The sequence below is a fragment of the Notolepis coatsorum genome (assembly GCF_963971535.1).
Source record: "Notolepis coatsorum genome assembly, contig: SCAFFOLD_291, whole genome shotgun sequence".
Classification (NCBI taxonomy): domain Eukaryota; kingdom Metazoa; phylum Chordata; class Actinopteri; order Aulopiformes; family Paralepididae; genus Notolepis; species Notolepis coatsorum.
Window position 1 is genome coordinate 44,386 of NW_028172476.1, and position 17,625 is coordinate 62,010.

Here is a 17,625-nt window from a genome sequence, read left to right on the forward strand (position 1 = left end):
TGTCCAGACCTCTCTATAGAGTCTGAGGTGAGGGTTGGAGTTTAGTAACTTATTACAGTGTGAACGTGTCCAGACCTCTCTATAGAGTTTGAGGTGTGTTGGAGTTTAGTAACTTATTACAGTGTGAACGTGTCCAGACCTCTCTATAGAGTCTGAGGTGAGGGTTGGAGTTTAGTAACTTATTACAGTGTGAACGTGTCCAGACCTCTCTATAGAGTCTGAGGTGTGTTGGAGTTTAGTAACTTATTACAGTGTGAACGTGTCCAGACCTCTCTATAGAGTCTGAGGTGAGAGTTGGAGTTTAGTAACGTATTACAGTGTGAACGTGTCCAGACCTCTCTATAGAGTCTGAGGTGTGTTGGAGTTTAGTAACTTATTACAGTGTGAACGTGTCCAGACCTCTCTATAGAGTCTGAGGTGTGTTGGAGTTTAGTAACTTATTACAGTGTGAATGTGTCCAGACCTCTCTATAGAGTCTGAGGTGTGTGTTGGAGTTTAGTAACTTATTACAGTGTGAACGTGTCCAGACCTCACTATAGAGTCTGAGGTGTGTTGGAGTTTAGTAACTTATTACAGTGTGAATGTGTCCAGACCTCTCTATAGAGTCTGAGGTGTGTTGGAGTTTAGTATCTTATTACAGTGTGAACGTGTCCAGACCTCTCTATAGAGTCTGAGGTGTGTGTTGGAGTTTAGTAACTTATTACAGTGTGAACGTGTCCAGACCTCTCTATAGAGTCTGAGGTGTGTTGGAGTTTAGTAACTTATTACAGTGTGAATGTGTCCAGACCTCTCTATAGAGTCTGAGGTGTGTGTTGGAGTTTAGTGACTTATTACAGTGTGAACGTGTCCAGACCTCTCTATAGAGTCTGAGGTGTGTTGGAGTTTAGTAACTTATTACAGTGTGAATGTGTCCAGACCTCTCTATAGAGTCTGAGGTGTGTGTTGGAGTTTAGTAACTTATTACAGTGTGAACGTGTCCAGACCTCTCTATAGAGTCTGAGGTGTGTTGGAGTTTAGTAACTTATTACAGTGTGAACGTGTCCAGACCTCTCTTGGTAGAGTCTGAGGTGTGTTGGAGTTTAGTAACTTATTACAGTGTGAACGTGTCCAGACCTCTCTTGGTAGAGTCTGAGGTGTGTTGGAGTTTAGTAACTTATTACAGTGTGAACGTGTCCAGACCTCTCTTGGTAGAGTCTGAGGTGTGTTGGAGTTTAGTAACTTATTACAGTGTGAACATGTCCAGACCTCTCTATAGAGTCTGAGGTGTGGGTTGGAGTTTAGTAACTTATTACAGTGTGAACATGTCCAGACCTCTCTATAGAGTCTGAGGTGTGGGTTGGAGTTTAGTAACTTATTACAGTGTGAACATGTCCAGACCTCTCTATAGAGTCTGAGGTGTGGGTTGGAGTTTAGTAACTTATTACAGTGTGAACGTGTCCAGACCTCTCTATAGAGTCTGAGGTGAGGGTTGGAGTTTTTGCCTAGAGGTCTCTGTTTGATGACTTAATATGTGAGTATGTAGTGAGCAGGGTGGTATGTAGTTAATATGTAGTATGTAGTGAGCAGGGTGGTATGTAGTTAATATGTAGTATGTAGTGAGCAGGGTGGTATGTAGTTAATATGTAGTATGTAGTGAGCAGGGTGGTATGTAGTTAATATGTGAGTATGTAGTGAGCAGGGTGGTATGTAGTTAATATGTAGTATGTAGTGAGCAGGGTGGTATGTAGTTAATATGTAGTATGTAGTGAGCAGGGTGGTATGTAGTTAATATGTGAGTATGTAGTAAGCAGGGTGGTATGTAGTTAATATGTAGTATGTAGTGAGCAGGGTGGTATGTAGTTAATATGTAGTATGTAGTGAGCAGGGTGGTATGTAGTTAATATGTGAGTATGTAGTGAGCAGGGTGGTATGTAGTTAATATGTAGTATGTAGTGAGCAGGGTGGTATGTAGTTAATATGTGAGTATGTAGTAAGCAGGGTGGTATGTAGTTAATATGTAGTATGTAGTGAGCAGGGTGGTATGTAGTTAATATGTAGTATGTAGTGAGCAGGGTGGTATGTAGTTAATATGTAGTATGTAGTGAGCAGGGTGGTATGTAGTTAATATGTAGTATGTAGTGAGCAGGGTGGTATGTAGTTAATATGTAGTATGTAGTGAGCAGGGTGGTATGTAGTTAATATGTAGTATGTAGTGAGCAGGGTGGTATGTAGTTAATATGTGAGTATGTAGTAAGCAGGGTGGTATGTAGTTAATATGTAGTATGTAGTGAGCAGGGTGGTATGTAGTTAATATGTAGTATGTAGTGAGCAGGGTGGTATGTAGTTAATATGTGAGTATGTAGTGAGCAGGGTGGTATGTAGTTAATATGTAGTATGTAGTGAGCAGGGTGGTATGTAGTTAATATGTGAGTATGTAGTAAGCAGGGTGGTATGTAGTTAATATGTAGTATGTAGTGAGCAGGGTGGTATGTAGTTAATATGTAGTATGTAGTGAGCAGGGTGGTATGTAGTTAATATGTGAGTATGTAGTGAGCAGGGTGGTATGTAGTTAATATGTAGTATGTAGTGAGCAGGGTGGTATGTAGTTAATATGTGAGTATGTAGTAAGCAGGGTGGTATGTAGTTAATATGTAGTATGTAGTGAGCAGGGTGGTATGTAGTTAATATGTAGTATGTAGTGAGCAGGGTGGTATGTAGTTAATATGTAGTATGTAGTTAACACCAGCCACATGCTGGTGTATTATGTCAATGGCTGGTAAGTTTGTCTACGACTCTACTAGACACTTTGGCAGGTAAACTAAACAACACTATGGAGCTACACCTGGTCCCACAGTGGCTCGGGAGGTAGAGCAGTCGTCTTGTAATCCAGAGGGTTCCCGGTTCGATTCCCGCTCCCCCCCCCCCCCCCCCCCCCCCCCGGGCAAAGTGTCCTTGAGCAAGACACTTAACCCCTAACTGCTCCCAGATGGTAGAGGTAAACGGTACTCTATCCCCCCCCCTCACAGTGAGCTGTGGTGTTCCACAAGGAAGCATACTAGGACCGCTACTCTTCCTAATTTATGCAAATGACATGTCGTCAGCCTGTGACTGCAACTTGTTCCTGTTTGCGGACGACTCAACCCTGCTGGTCTCTGACAAGAACAAATTGCAGGTTGAAAAAACCCTCAGCACGGAACTAGGCAAAATCTGCATATGGCTCGCTGATAACAAACTATCATTACACATGGGCAAAACAGAGTCCATTCTCTTCGGTTCAAATAACAAACTCAGCAAGACCGACGGTTTCTCAGTTACAGTGGGTGACAATATTGTCACAAGGAAAGACGAAATTACCTACCTGGGTTCCATCCTAGAGGCAAATCTTTCCTGTGACAAAATGGCATCCAATGTAATAAAAAAAGTCAACCAACGAACTAGATTCTTGTACCGGATCTCCTCTCTGGTAAACAAGAATACCCTGAAGACTCTGGCAGGAGCACTCATTCAAGGGTACTATGACTATGCGTGCACCTCATGGTACCAAAGCACCTCAAAGGCGCTTAAAACAAAATTACAAACATCACAAAACAAACTGGTCAGACTACTACTTGACCTGAACCCCAGAACACACCTCACCCCTGCCCACTTTGCCAACCTAGGATGGCTTAGAGTAGACGACAGAGTACAGCAACTTGCAATGAGCCTGGTCTACAAGATACACTATACGACCGGGGTGCCCATGTACATGTCAAAATACTTCCCAAAGGTCAGTGAATACCACAACCACTACACCAGAGGAAGCTCAACAAATCATGTTAAACCCAGATTCGGCTCAAACAAGGGACTAAACACGTTCCGCAATTATGCCACAACAATGTGGAACGCCCTACCCAAAGCTGTAAAGGAATGTGAATCCCTGCCCACATTCAAAACCGCCCTTAAAGAGCACCTACGGGAGGCTGCAATTCGAAACTGGCCACCGTAAATGCCCAAAACCCCCACCACCTCCTAATAGACAGTCTCCTCCCCACCGCATGTATATATATATTCTCTCCCCGCCGTATGTATATTTCCCTCCCACCCACCCACCCCCTCCTAATGTACAGTCCCCTCCCCATCATATGTATATACTCTGTCAGGATCTAGGGGTAACAGTACTGTATATTTGAATACCGCCTATGTCACAAATGTATCAGTACTAAATACCTATATGTCCCTATGCCATAAATGTCATGTATGTTGTGTATGTCATAAATGTCTATATGAATTGAAAATGGGGGACCCTGATGGAAACAAGACAAACGTCTTTCTCAGGTCTGCATCCCCTTAACAATTGTATGTATTGAGCCGTACTGTATTGTACCCATTCTGCAATCTGTTAAATAAAGTTTTCATTCATTCATTCATTCCCGATGAGCACGTTGGCACCGTGCGTGGTCGCCTCCGCCGTCGAGCGTGGGGAACGTGTGAGTGGACGAAATAATAATAATATAAATGCACCGTGTAGCTCAGTGTGGAGAGCGCTTGGTGCTCTTGAGCATGGCACTTGCACGGTCAAGGGTTGCAGTTGGATTCCCACCGGGGCTGCCGATATTGGAGAAACGTGTACTACGCAGTCGTTCCATTGTGCAGCTCCACGAGCTCCAGCGCTGCAGCCACGTGACACGCAGCTCCGTCCTGCTCTGTAACCACAGCTGGCGGGCAGAGTAATGAAGCGTGCCACCCAGAGAACACAACCGTCTCCTCCTCTGGCCTCTCGGAACTCGTGCCTGAATGGATGCGACTTAAGTTGTCGTGAGCTTCGATGAGGAACACTGACAGTGGATCTCCGGTTCCCCCCGCAGACCGCGTGGGGAACTCGTCCCGGGTAATCTAAGTTCTATGTTCTATGTAATCCATGTTCATTGTGTTCACGGCCCCCCCCCCCCCCCCGTGGACTTCCCTCCAGGTGTTGTGTTCCTCACCTCGATCAGGAGCCCCTCTCCTCGACGTTTTAGTTGTTGTCCCTTCTGCCCCGTTGGATGTGGGTCGGTCTCTTTGTCCCGCCGCGTCCTGCTGCCAGGTGGTCCTGATTAGTCATAGGGGTATCCTAGCAACCAGGCAGGTGAGAGGCGGGCCTTGGGAAGTCGTCGGGGGCGTACTGTGATCCGCCGGCGTTCATATGGAGTCTGTACGAAACCTAAAGCTCTCAAAACAAACTCACAGGTTGGCTCCTGTTTTTTCTTTTTTCACCTTAAAGCTATAAACTGTACGCATTCAAACGTCTAAAGATTACTAGACGTTATATATTTTATATAATATATATATATATACATTTATATATTCATATTTACAGCATATATATATATACCTGTCTTTTCGTCTCAACCTGTTTTATTATACAAACAAATTGTCAGATGCAGTCAGGTTCATTCTTGTTTGACTAGGTCAGCCGATGATGGACAGATTATGTTACCACGTCCAAAATCAAATGCTTTAAAGAGAACGGTTGTTTATCGTGCCATCAATCATTGGAATAACTGCCCACTGAACATAAGTAAATTGAATAGCAAAGTGTCTTTCAAATACCAGCTGAGAATGCACTACTTAAATATGTGAGCAAAATATTCTGATGTTGATAATGATGTCTACAATGTTTTACTGTTTTTAGATTATCATTGTTAATTGTGATTGTCATATGTATCTCATGTTGTTATGTTTTGTGTTTTTCTGTTGTCTTTCTGTGTGGACCCCAGGAAGACTAGCTCGCCACTTAGGTGGCAGCTAATGGGGATCCTTTTAAACAATAAACAATAAACCTGTGTAACTGAGGGGTACAATTCCCTGACTGTATTACTAGATATGATACTTACTACCACTACCTTTGTACTTAATATTCGGCCACCCAGTACACGGCATAAATATATTATCATAAACACTCTCACGTAGATGAAACGGATCCAACACAAATGTACGAAGTCGAAGTATGCGTTTATTACTACACAGCAATGGTGTGTAGAGCAAGCACTTAATCACTTAATTACATTTATGAATTGAAATAGTATGCACTTTTATGGCAAAGAGTATTCGTCGGTATATCAATAGAGAATGTCCAATCTCTGATGGCGCAGGTGGTAAATATACGACCTGGAATAGTTAAGGAATAACAGCAATGATACTTTAATGATTATATACTAGATACACTAAGGGGGGGTTAATCCGGTCGCTTGTAAGCCGACAGGAGTAGGAGGGGGGGGGGGGGGTAGAATCCGGCTGCCTCGTCCGGCCAAGGGTATCCCAGGTGAACCCACTGTAGTGCCGTTCAATGCGCCGGCGATCCTTGGACCACAGATGAAAGCAGGTGGACTCTTTGTGGGCCGGCTCTCTCCGGTCCACGGGGGAGAGACGTGAAGCGACCTCGTCTTGCAGAGCGTCTCCTCACCTTGCGTCCTCTCCAGGGGGGGGGGGTTCCAACACACGGCAGTGTCGGGGGTCTTTATCCATGGAATAATCAAAGCATACAAAGCATAATCCGTGCCTGGGAAGGCGGGCTGTCGTCGGTAGAATAATCCGGTATACAGGTCCACTCGCTCGTCGGCTCTGGGGCTCCTCGGGTGCAGCTTCACATGGGGTCAACCACCCTGGGTAAGCAGCCAGTTCTCTGCCCGAAACGATGGGGTACTGACTACGGTAGTATTCTCACCGCACGAAGCACTATATATTAACAGACTATTATTAGCTTAATAGACTACGTCCAACTCGACGATATAGTGCCAAATATGACTATTCAAATATTAATATACACAATGTCTCAATACCGATGGTAGGCGAACTTGGCCTTACTCCCACACGTGGCGTCGCGGGGAGGCTTTACGTCTGTGACTCTATTGGAGGGTAAGAAACTGGACTGAAAAGAAAGTCCTACTTTAGTAGCGCAGTATATATACGCACTATGAACAAATAGTCCCATTAGTGGTGCGGTAGTCAGATTCCTACGCGGAACTAGGACTTGTTCGTACATGTGGAGCGGTACGTTTGAACTGGGTCTGAGGGGTATGGCAGCCTGGCACCAAGGTCTCGACCAATAGTAGAATGGAGACTATTATGGGATGTTCAGTAGGCTAGAATGGATATTCAATGCATATTGTACAAGGAATATACAAGGGATATCAGGGAATATTAGAGAATATACAAATACAATTAAATATATATATATAAATAAATATATATATTCGGTTTAATCTGGCCCTTCACAACAACCTGCATATAATCCTTCTATATACCTACTTCTACATCTGCATATAACCTGTATAACTGTATAGTAGCATGTATAATAATGCTGTATATAAAAAAATAAATGTTATTCTATATATCTTATCACCATCTGTCTGTACATACCTGCATATAGCCCTTATTACATATCTGTAGATACTATATCTATATAACTGTACATATCTCTTACCTACTCTTACTAGTTACACTGCTGGCCAGTATGACTTACTACCATAGTGTCTTTATACCTGTATCACTGTACATATTAATACTATATCTATATCTGTACATATCTCTTACCTACTCTTACTAGTTACACTGCTGGCCAGTATGACTTACTACCATAGTGTATTTATACCTGTATCACTGTACATATTAATACTATATCTATATCTGTACATATCTCTTACCTACTCTCACTAGTTAAACTGCTGGCCAGTATGACTTACTACCATAGTGTCTTTATACCTGTATCACTGTACCTATTAATACTATATCTATATCTGTACATATCTCTTACCTACTCTTACTAGTTACACTGCTGGCCAGTATGACTTACTACCATAGTGTCTTTATACCTGTATCACTGTACATATTAATACTATATCTGTCAGGGCCGCCTGGGAGAAATGCGAGGCCCTGTGCGAGATTTAAACTCGAAACAAGTCAGACACATTCTACAAACGTGTCTAATGTGAAATATATAAGCATATAAGCAAAACTAGATTTTACGTCTGTGATGAAAAAGGGCCTCGCGGGAAGGGGGGCCTCGCAAAATAAAAGAAATGAAAAAAAATAAAAATAAAAAAAATAATAATAACAAAAAAAAAAGAATTATTTAATTTTTTTTTGTGCGAGGCCCCCCTTCCCGCGAGGCCTTGTGCGACCGCACTGCTCGCACACCCCCTGAGGCGGCCCTGATCACTGTACATATTAATACTATATCTATATCTGTACATATCTCTTACTAGTTACACTGCTGGCCAGTATGACTTACTACCATAGTGTCTTTATACCTGTATCACTGTACATGTTAATACCATATCTATATCTGTACATATCTCTTACCTACTCTTACTAGTTACACTGCTGGCCAGTATGACTTACTACCATAGTGTCTTTATACCTGTATCACTGTACATATTAATACTATATCTATATCTGTACATATCTCTTACCTACTCTTACTAGTTACACTGCTGGCCAGTATGACTTACTACCATAGTGTCTTTATACCTGTATCACTGTACATGTTAATACTACAACTCTGTATATACATCTGATTAGCACTGTTACTCAGTAGTACTCATTTATATATTTTATACCCAGTTTAATCACCTCTACATTGTATATTACTATTACACTTTACTGTTACAACACGCTGGTTGGATGACAAACCTCTATTTGTTGTGCTGTACTTGTGCTGCATGATGACAATACATGTTAATCTAATCTAAACACGTCCTCCGCGGCATCCTGAAGCCCCGCCTCTTGTTGTTGTTTAGAGTGAGAGACCCACGGGCCGCATCTTAACCCTTTCACTGCCACACAACAGAAGGTTAACCCTTTACTATCACACTACCGACGGTCGCCGTCTCTGTGTCTGTGGGGTTAGGGTGTGAGGTGTCTCTGTCTGTGGGGTTAGGGTGTGAGGTGTCTCTGTCTGTGGGGTTAGGGTGTGAGGTGTCTCTGTCTGTGGGGTTAGGGTGTGAGGTGTCTCTCTGTCTGTGGGGTTAGGGTGTGAGGTGTCTCTGTCTGTGGGGTTAGGGTGTGAGGTGTCTCTGTCTGTGGGGTTAGGGTGTGAGGTGTCTCTGTCTGTGGGGTTAGGGTGTGAGGTGTCTCTGTCTGTGGGGTTAGGGTGTGAGGTGTCTCTGTCTGTGGGGTGGCTCTGTGTCTGTGGGGTTAGGGTGTGAGGTGTCTCTGTCTGTGGGGTTAGGGTGTGAGGTGTCTCTGTCTGTGGGGTTAGGGTGTGAGGTGTCTCTGTCTGTGGGGTTAGGGTGTGAGGTGTCTCTCTGTCTGTGGGGTTAGGGTGTGAGGTGTCTCTGTCTGTGGGGTTAGGGTGTGAGGTGTCTCTGTCTGTGGGGTTAGGGTGTGAGGTGTCTCTCTGTCTGTGGGGTTAGGGTGTGAGGTGTCTCTCTGTCTGTGGGGTTAGGGTGTGAGGTGTCTCTGTCTGTGGGGTTAGGGTGTGAGGTGTCTCTGTCTGTGGGGTTAGGGTGTGAGGTGTCTCTGTCTGTCTGTGGGGTTAGGGTGTGAGGGGTCTCTGTGTCTGTGGGGTTAGGGTGTGAGGTGTCTCTCTGTCTGTGGGGTTAGGGTGTGAGGTGTCTCTCTGTCTGTGGGGTTAGGGTGTGAGGTGTCTCTATCTGTGGGGTTAGGGTGTGAGGTGTGTCTCTGTCTGTGGGGTTAGGGTGTGAGGTGTCTCTGTCTGTGGGGTTAGGGTGTGAGGTGTCTCTCTCTCTGTGGGGTTAGGGTGTGAGGTGTCTCTCTGTCTGTGGGGTTAGGGTGTGAGGTACACCCGGGGACGGCCATTTTGTATTTTCACCCTGACTTTTTGTGGACAAAAACCTAATTTTCATACTCATTTTCAGTGGAATTCTTTTTTAAACCTTGAACCTGTGCTACATACGACGTTGGGCTGTGGAGCAGTTGTGTTTTCCAGCTCCTGCCTCTCGGCTGGAGCTTGGAAACAGGCATCTGGCAACAAGTAAACAGACATCGGTGACACAGACAAGGCAACATGGCTGAGTCGGGCCCAGCCAAAGAGGAGACATGGAGTGTGGTGGCTGGGCGCAACTTGACAAATGAAGCAATCCTCCCTGTCTTCATTATGGAGAGGGAAATCCTAACAAGAGATGAGTCCATCAAGAAACCAGTGAGAGAAGGAGAGATCTACCACTGCCTCATACAGGAGGTCCACCCAAATCATCTAAGGTCAGTGCAAAGAGTTGGAGCACTCTGGCGTATCTACCTGTGTGATAAAGAAGCAAGAGCCAAACTCCTTATGAGAGGAATCGTGGTTCGTGGAATACATATTGACCTGAAAGATGACAACCCTTTTAGCCTTAAATCACGCATGGCTAATCAGAATGCAGTTCAGATCAACATTAAAGAGCTACCTGAATCTGCTGATGATAGCATTGTGACTGAGTTTTTGAGTCAAAGAGGGTGTAAGATGGTAGGCAATATCATGAAACGAATGATTCGATACAACAACCAGCTGACAAACTGTTCCAATGGAGACCGGATGGTCTACATAGAAGCCATGCCCTCCAAGAACATTCCTCGGTCTGTGAAGATGGGTACACACTGGGTTAAGGTATTCTACTATGGACAGATAAACATACAACAGCATGGCAAGCCGACACATGACAGTGAACGTAACCCAAAATACAGTCCAGCCACTGAAGAGTCGATTAGAGTCATTGAGGAGACCTACAACAAGTATGTGGAAAAACCTCCCCCCTCTAAAGATGTGACAGAGCCAATCGAGAGTGAGGAAGGGGAGTCTGAGATGGAGGAGGAGGTGAAGGAGATGGAGGAGGTGACTGCATCTCAAACCATGGAGGGGAAAGGAGATGAGGTCCCTACTGTAGCTACAGACGTGACCAAGAAGAAAAACAAACAGAAGAATAAGAAAAAGAAGGAGACCAAGAGAGCAATGAAAGGACATGAAGAGAGTCAGGACAAACCTGTCAAAGAGAACACCAGGACAACCAGTCAAAGACCCAACTCTTCTGGAAGTAAGACAGAAGTTGACCCATCATCAATTCGATCTTATTTCCAATCTGCAAAGGACATAAGCGCAAAGCGACAGAGGGAAATTGGATCACTAAGCTCAGAATCTGGGACCAGCCCACCGGTAAAGAAGCGGGCTGATGACCAGGAAGATATTCAACAGCCACCTGGCCAACAACAAAGCCTCCAAGTCTCAACCAAAGCAGGTGCCATGCCAGCAGGTGAACATGGTGTGACAGGAGGGGCGCTCAGTAAGCCCCAGGCGACATCAGAGGAACAGAGTGCCCCCCCAGTCAACTCTGGGGGTCCCTGCCCCTGATCAAGTGGGCCTTCCACAGGGTTCAAGACCGAAGAGTGATCATCCATCATAATGTCATAATGACTTTACAACTACCGAAGAAGGGACTAAGAATTGCCCATCTAAATATTTGTAGTCTAAAAAACAAGGTACAAGAACTGAGTTATGTCCTATTTGAAAATGCTTTACATATTACAGCCCTATCTGAGACACATCTAGACACATCAATAGATGACAATCAGGTTGCAATACAGGGGTATAATTTATATAGGCTTGATAGAAATAAGCATGGAGGAGGTGTTGCTTTTTATATTCAAGAACATATACCTGTTAAAGTACGAATAGATCTAAGTGCACCTGGTGTGGAAATGCTATGGCTACAGGTTCATCTACCTCACCTGAAACCAGTTCTAATAGGCTGCTGCTACAGACCACCGGGCTCAAACATACAGTACCTTGAAGATATATGCAAGATGCTACACACAGTCACTGATATTGACAGAGAAATATATTTTGTTGGAGACCTTAATATTGACTGGTTCTCCAAAACATGTACATTAAAAAAGAAATTAAGTGATGTGGCCAATGTGTGCAATCTATCACAGATTGTGAATGCACCAACCAGAGTTAACGTCAGGTGCACAGGAAGATCTTCAACTTGCATTGATCACATTTTCACAAACTCTGTGGAGATGTGTTCAAAAGTAGTATCTGTGCCAGTAGGCTTTAGTGATCATAACATTATTGCAGTAGCAAGGAAAACTAAGGTGCCAAAAGCTGGGCCTAAAGTTATATACAAGAGAATGTACAATAATTTCAATGAAAATGTGTTTGTTGAAGACTTGAACGAGATACAATGGGATAATGTGACTGAACTAACGAGTACAGAGAATGCCTTACAATTATTTATGAAACTGTTCTCATCCATCTGTGACAAACACGCCCCTATGAGGAAATTAACAGTCAAAACAACTAAAGCCTCTTGGCTTGATTTGGAGTTGAGAAGCTGTATGAAAGAGAGGGATCAATTGAAAAAGGATGCTATTGCATCCGGTGGCTCGGATGATTGGCAGGCCTACCGTTTTCTGAGAAACAAAGTCACCAAAATGAATACACAGAAGAAAAAACAATACTATAAATCCAAGTTTGAAGAAATTAAAGGTGACAGCAAAAAGTTATGGAGAACCTTAAATGAGGTCATGGGAAATAATAAAACAAATATGATGCCCTCGTTTATAGAAGCAGCTGGTGGATTTATTACCAAACCTCGAGATATAGCCAATCATTTTAATGATTATTTTATTGATAAGGTGGAGATGATAAGGAATCAAATGCTGCCAGTGGATGGTAAGCTGTCTGAATCAATAATTAAACAGCATATTATGCATACAAAAAAATGTGAATTTGATTTTATGGATATAAATCTAGAGCAAATGGAAAAGCTTCTCTTGTCCATACAGTGTGACAAACCTTGTGGTCATGATAACTTAGATGGTAAACTGCTCCAGCTGGCAGCCAGAATTGTAGCAAAGCCACTGTGTCATATTTTTTATCTATGTCTAAGTGAGGGTGTTTTTCCTCAAATGTGGAAGATAGCTAAGGTCACTCCACTTCCAAAAAATGCTAAACAGCCTTTTAATGGAGCAAATAGTCGACCTATTAGTATCTTGCCAGTTTTAAGCAAAATCATGGAAGGTGTTGTTTTTAAACAGATTCAGCATTACCTCTCAGAAAACAGTATAAATTCTCAATTCCAACATGCATATAAGGAGGGTTATTCTACATGTACAGCTTTAACACAATTAACAGATGACTGGCTACAACAAATTGACAGGAAGCGAATGGTGGGTACTGTACTACTGGATTTCAGTGCAGCTTTTGACCTCATAGATCACGAGTTGCTGCTCATAAAACTAACTGCATATGGATTCAGAACTGCAGCTGTTAACTGGATAAAAAGCTATCTATGTAACAGACATCAATGTGTTGTGTTTAATGGTACCCTGTCCAACTTTAAATCCCTACAGTGTGGAATTCCACAGGGAAGCTGCCTGGGGCCCCTCTTCTACTCCATTTTTACAAATGATTTGCCATGGGTATTAGAAAATACATGTATGGTTATGTACGCCGATGATACTACAATGTATGCATCATCAGACAAGACAGAAGAGCTTAATGAAGTCCTTCAGAGAGATTTGAACTTAGTGTCCACTTGGGTGTCTGAAAACAGGCTGAAGTTAAACATCTCAAAAACCAAGAGCCTAATATTGGGATCCAAGCATACTATAAGAAAAGACGTGAAGCTAAGTATATCTTTAGACGGAACAGCTATTGAGCAAGTTAGAGAGGCAAAGCTGTTGGGTGTCACACTTGATGGAACACTCTCATGGTCAACTCACACCAACAATGTGGTTGCCAAAATGAGCAGAGGTATTTCAATTATCAGAAGGTGTAGGTATTTTCTAGCCGATCTGATATTGAAGCAAGTGATACAGTCATTAGTTCTTTCTCACCTTGACTACTTTCCAGCTGTCTGGTCTAATGCCTCAAGACAAGAGCTCAATAAGATCCAGCTCACTCAGAACAGAGCGGCCCGTCTGGCCCTGAACTGCTCAATGAGAAACAGTGTGGAGGGGATGCATACCAAGCTGTTGTGGTTGAAGGTGGAAGACAGACTGGATTGCAGCCTGATCTTGTTCATGAGGAATATATATATCTCAAGAGAACCTATCTGTTTGTATTCACAGCTAACATGTACACATGATCGACATAAGTATAATACTAGGCATGCCTGTAGGGAAACGTTCACACTGCTACTACCAAAAACCAATGCAGCAAAGAAAACTGTGTTATATAGAGCCATGTCATATTGGAATAAACTGCCAGTACATCTTACTCAGATAACCAGTAAGATAAGTTTTAAAAATAATTTGAAAAGAGCATTGAGAGAAAAAGAAATTAGTTTACATTAAAGAAAAACACAGATACTGTAGTTTACACTGTAAAGATATGACTGTCTGAGAGTTTAATCCCTTTTATTGTATTTTCTGTGATCTGATACTCTGTTTGTGTACTGTAATGCTATTTGGAAATATTTTTATATGTAGGAATATTGGAATATATTTTTAAATGTATGCTACTATAATGTTATGTATGTATGTACTGTTTTTTGTTGTGTGTGGACCCCAGGAAGACTAGTTGTTGCTGCGGTGATGACTAATGGGGATCCGTAATAAAGATAAAGAGGTGTCTCTGTGTCTGTGGGGTTAGGGTGTGAGGTGTCTCTGTCTGTGGGGTTAGGGTGTGAGGTGTCTCTGTCTGTGGGGTTAGGGTGTGAGGTGTCTCTGTCTGTGGGGTTAGGGTGTGGGGTGTCTCTGTGTCTGTGGGGTTAGGGTGTGAGGTGTCTCTGTGTCTGTGGGGTTAGGGTGTGAGGTGTCTCTGTCTGTGGGGTTAGGGTGTGAGGTGTCTCTGTCTGTGGGGTTAGGGTGTGAGTCTCTCTGTCTGTGGGGTTAGGGTGTGAGGAGTCTCTGTCTGTGGGGTTAGGGTGTGAGTCCCTCTGTCTGTGGGGTTAGGGTGTGAGTCCCTCTGTCTGTGGGGTTAGGGTGTGAGGTGTCTCTCTGTCTGTGGGGTTAGGGTGTGAGGTGTCTCTGTCTGTGGGGTTAGGGTGTGAGTCTCTCTGTCTGTGGGGTTAGGGTGTGAGGTGTCTCTGTCTGTGGGGTTAGGGTGTGGGGTGTCTCTCTGTCTGTGGGGTTAGGGTGTGGGGTGTCTCTGTGTCTGTGGGGTTAGGGTGTGAGGTGTCTCTGTGTCTGTGGGGTTAGGGTGTGAGGTGTCTCTGTCTGTGGGGTTAGGGTGTGAGGTGTCTCTGTCTGTGGGGTTAGGGTGTGAGTCCCTCTGTCTGTGGGGTTAGGGTGTGAGTCCCTCTGTCTGTGGGGTTAGGGTGTGAGGTGTCTCTGTGTCTTTGGGGTTAGGGTGTGAGGTGTCTCTGTCTGTGGGGTTAGGGTGTGAGGGGTCTCTGTGTCTGTGGGGTTAGGGTGTGAGGTGTCTCTGTGTCTGTGGGGTTAGGGTGTGAGGTGTCTCTGTCTGTGGGGTTAGGGTGTGAGGTGTCTCTGTCTGTGGGGTTAGGGTGTGAGGTCTCTCTGTCTGTGGGGTTAGGGTGTGCGGTGTGTCTGTGGGGTTAGGGTGTGAGGTGTCTCTATCTGTGGGGTTAGGGTGTGAGGGGTCTCTGTGTCTGTGGGGTTAGGGTGTGAGGTGTCTCTATCTGTGGGGTTAGGGTGTGAGGTGTCTGTGTCTGTGGGGTTAGGGTGTGAGGTGTCGTTCTGTCTGTGGGGTTAGGGTGTGAGGTGTCTCTATCTGTGGGGTTAGGGTGTGAGGTGTCTGTGTCTGTGGGGTTAGGGTGTGAGGGGTCTCTGTGTCTGTGGGGTTAGGGTGTGAGTGCCATGCTGCCAACAGGAAATACCCCAGAACAAGACTTGCTCACTCGCAGCAAGGGCGTGTGCTTGGAAAGAATGTGCCCGGTGCTCTCTCTCTCTCTCTCTCCCTCTCCCTCTCCCTCTCTCCCTCTCCCTCTCCCTCTCCCTCTCCCTCTCCCTCTCCCTCTCCCTCTCCCTCTCCCTCTCTCTCTCTCTCTCTCTCTCTCTCTCTCTCTCTCTCTCTCTCTCTCTCTCTCTCTCTCTCTCTCTCTCTCTCTCTCTCTCTCTCTGGGGTCAGCGCTCCTGCTGGAGCTAGTGTTTACTCAGGGAAATGTGGTTCTGGAATCGTTTGCAGCACAGGCCCTGATGCAGCAGTGAAGACGTAAAGAAAACACAAGTGGTAAAGTTACACGAGAGGGGGAGGGGGAGGAAGAGGGAGGGAGGGGGAGGGAGAGGGAGAGAGAGAGGGAGGGAGGGAGAGGGAGAGAGAGAGGGAGGGAGGGGGAGAGGGAGGGAGGAGGGGAGAGAGGGAGGGAGAGAAAGAGAGAGAGAGGGAGGGAGAGAGGGGGAGGGAGGGAGGAGAGAGAGAGAGGGAGGGAGGGGGAGAGAGGGAGAGAGAGGGAGAGGGAGAGATAAACAAGTATAGTATAAATGATGCATCATAGTAAAGAAATTCAATAAAAAAGGGGGGGGGGGGAGTACAGGATTAGACATGCGTGTACAATGTGTAATGGTCATTACATTTAGTCATTTAGCTGATGCTTTTATCCAAAGTCAGCAGGACGGTTCTGTACAACAAGTCAGCAGGAAGGTTCTGTACAACAGGTCAGCAGGAAGGTTCTGTACAACAAGTCAGCAGGAAGGTTCTGTACAACAAGTCAGCAGGAAGGTTCTGTACAACAAGTCAGCAGGAAGGTTCTGTACAACAAGTCAGCAGGAAGGTTCTGTACAACAAGTCAGCAGGAAGGTTCTGTACAACAAGTCAGCAGGAAGGTTCTGTACAACAAGTCAGCAGGAAGGTTCTGTACAACAGGTCAGCAGGAAGGTTCTGTACAACAAGTCAGCAGGAAGGTTCTGTACAACAAGTCAGCAGTAAGGTTCTGTACAACAAGTCAGCAGGAAGGTTCTGTACAACAAGTCAGCAGGAAGGTTCTGTACAACAGGTCAGCAGGAAGGTTGTGTACAACAAGTCAGCAGGAAGGTTCTGTACAACAAGTCAGCTGGAAGGTTCTGTACATTTCTGTACAACAAGTCATCAGGAAGGTTCTGTACAACAAGTCAGCAGGAAGGTTCTCTACGACAAGTCAGCAGGAAGGTTCTGTACGACAAGTCAGCAGGAAGGTTCTGTACAACAAGTCAGCAGGAAGGTTCTGTACAACAAGTCAGCAGGAAGGTTCTGTACAACAAGTCAGCAGGAAGGTTCTGTACAACAAGTCAGCAGGAAGGTTCTGTACAACAAGTCAGCAGGAAGGTTCTGTACAACAAGTCAGCAGGAAGGTTCTGTACAACAGGTCAGCAGGAAGGTTCTGTACAACAAGTCAGCAGGAAGGTTCTGTACAACAAGTCAGCAGGAAGGTTCTGTACAACAGGTCAGCAGGAAGGTTCTGTACAACAAGGTACAACTCTGGCAGCTAAGGGTCAGTAACATTGTTCGTCAAACAGTGTTGAACTTGAGTGCTACAGTCTTTTTTTTTTTTTTTTTTTTTAACTTTCTTTTTATTGTTTTTCACAATAAGCAAACAATCACAAACAACAAGACATAACAAAAACACAATCCCGGGCTGCATTATTAGTGTCACTTTACAAAAATATACTTTTCACATGAGTTCTCAATTCTCTTACTTTCCCTATAGGTATGGCGAATATTCTTTACAACTATACATCAATACATCATCCACTGGTTGTCGTCATTACCATATAAAAGTCCCACTTTTCCCAGTACTTCAAACCTTTCTC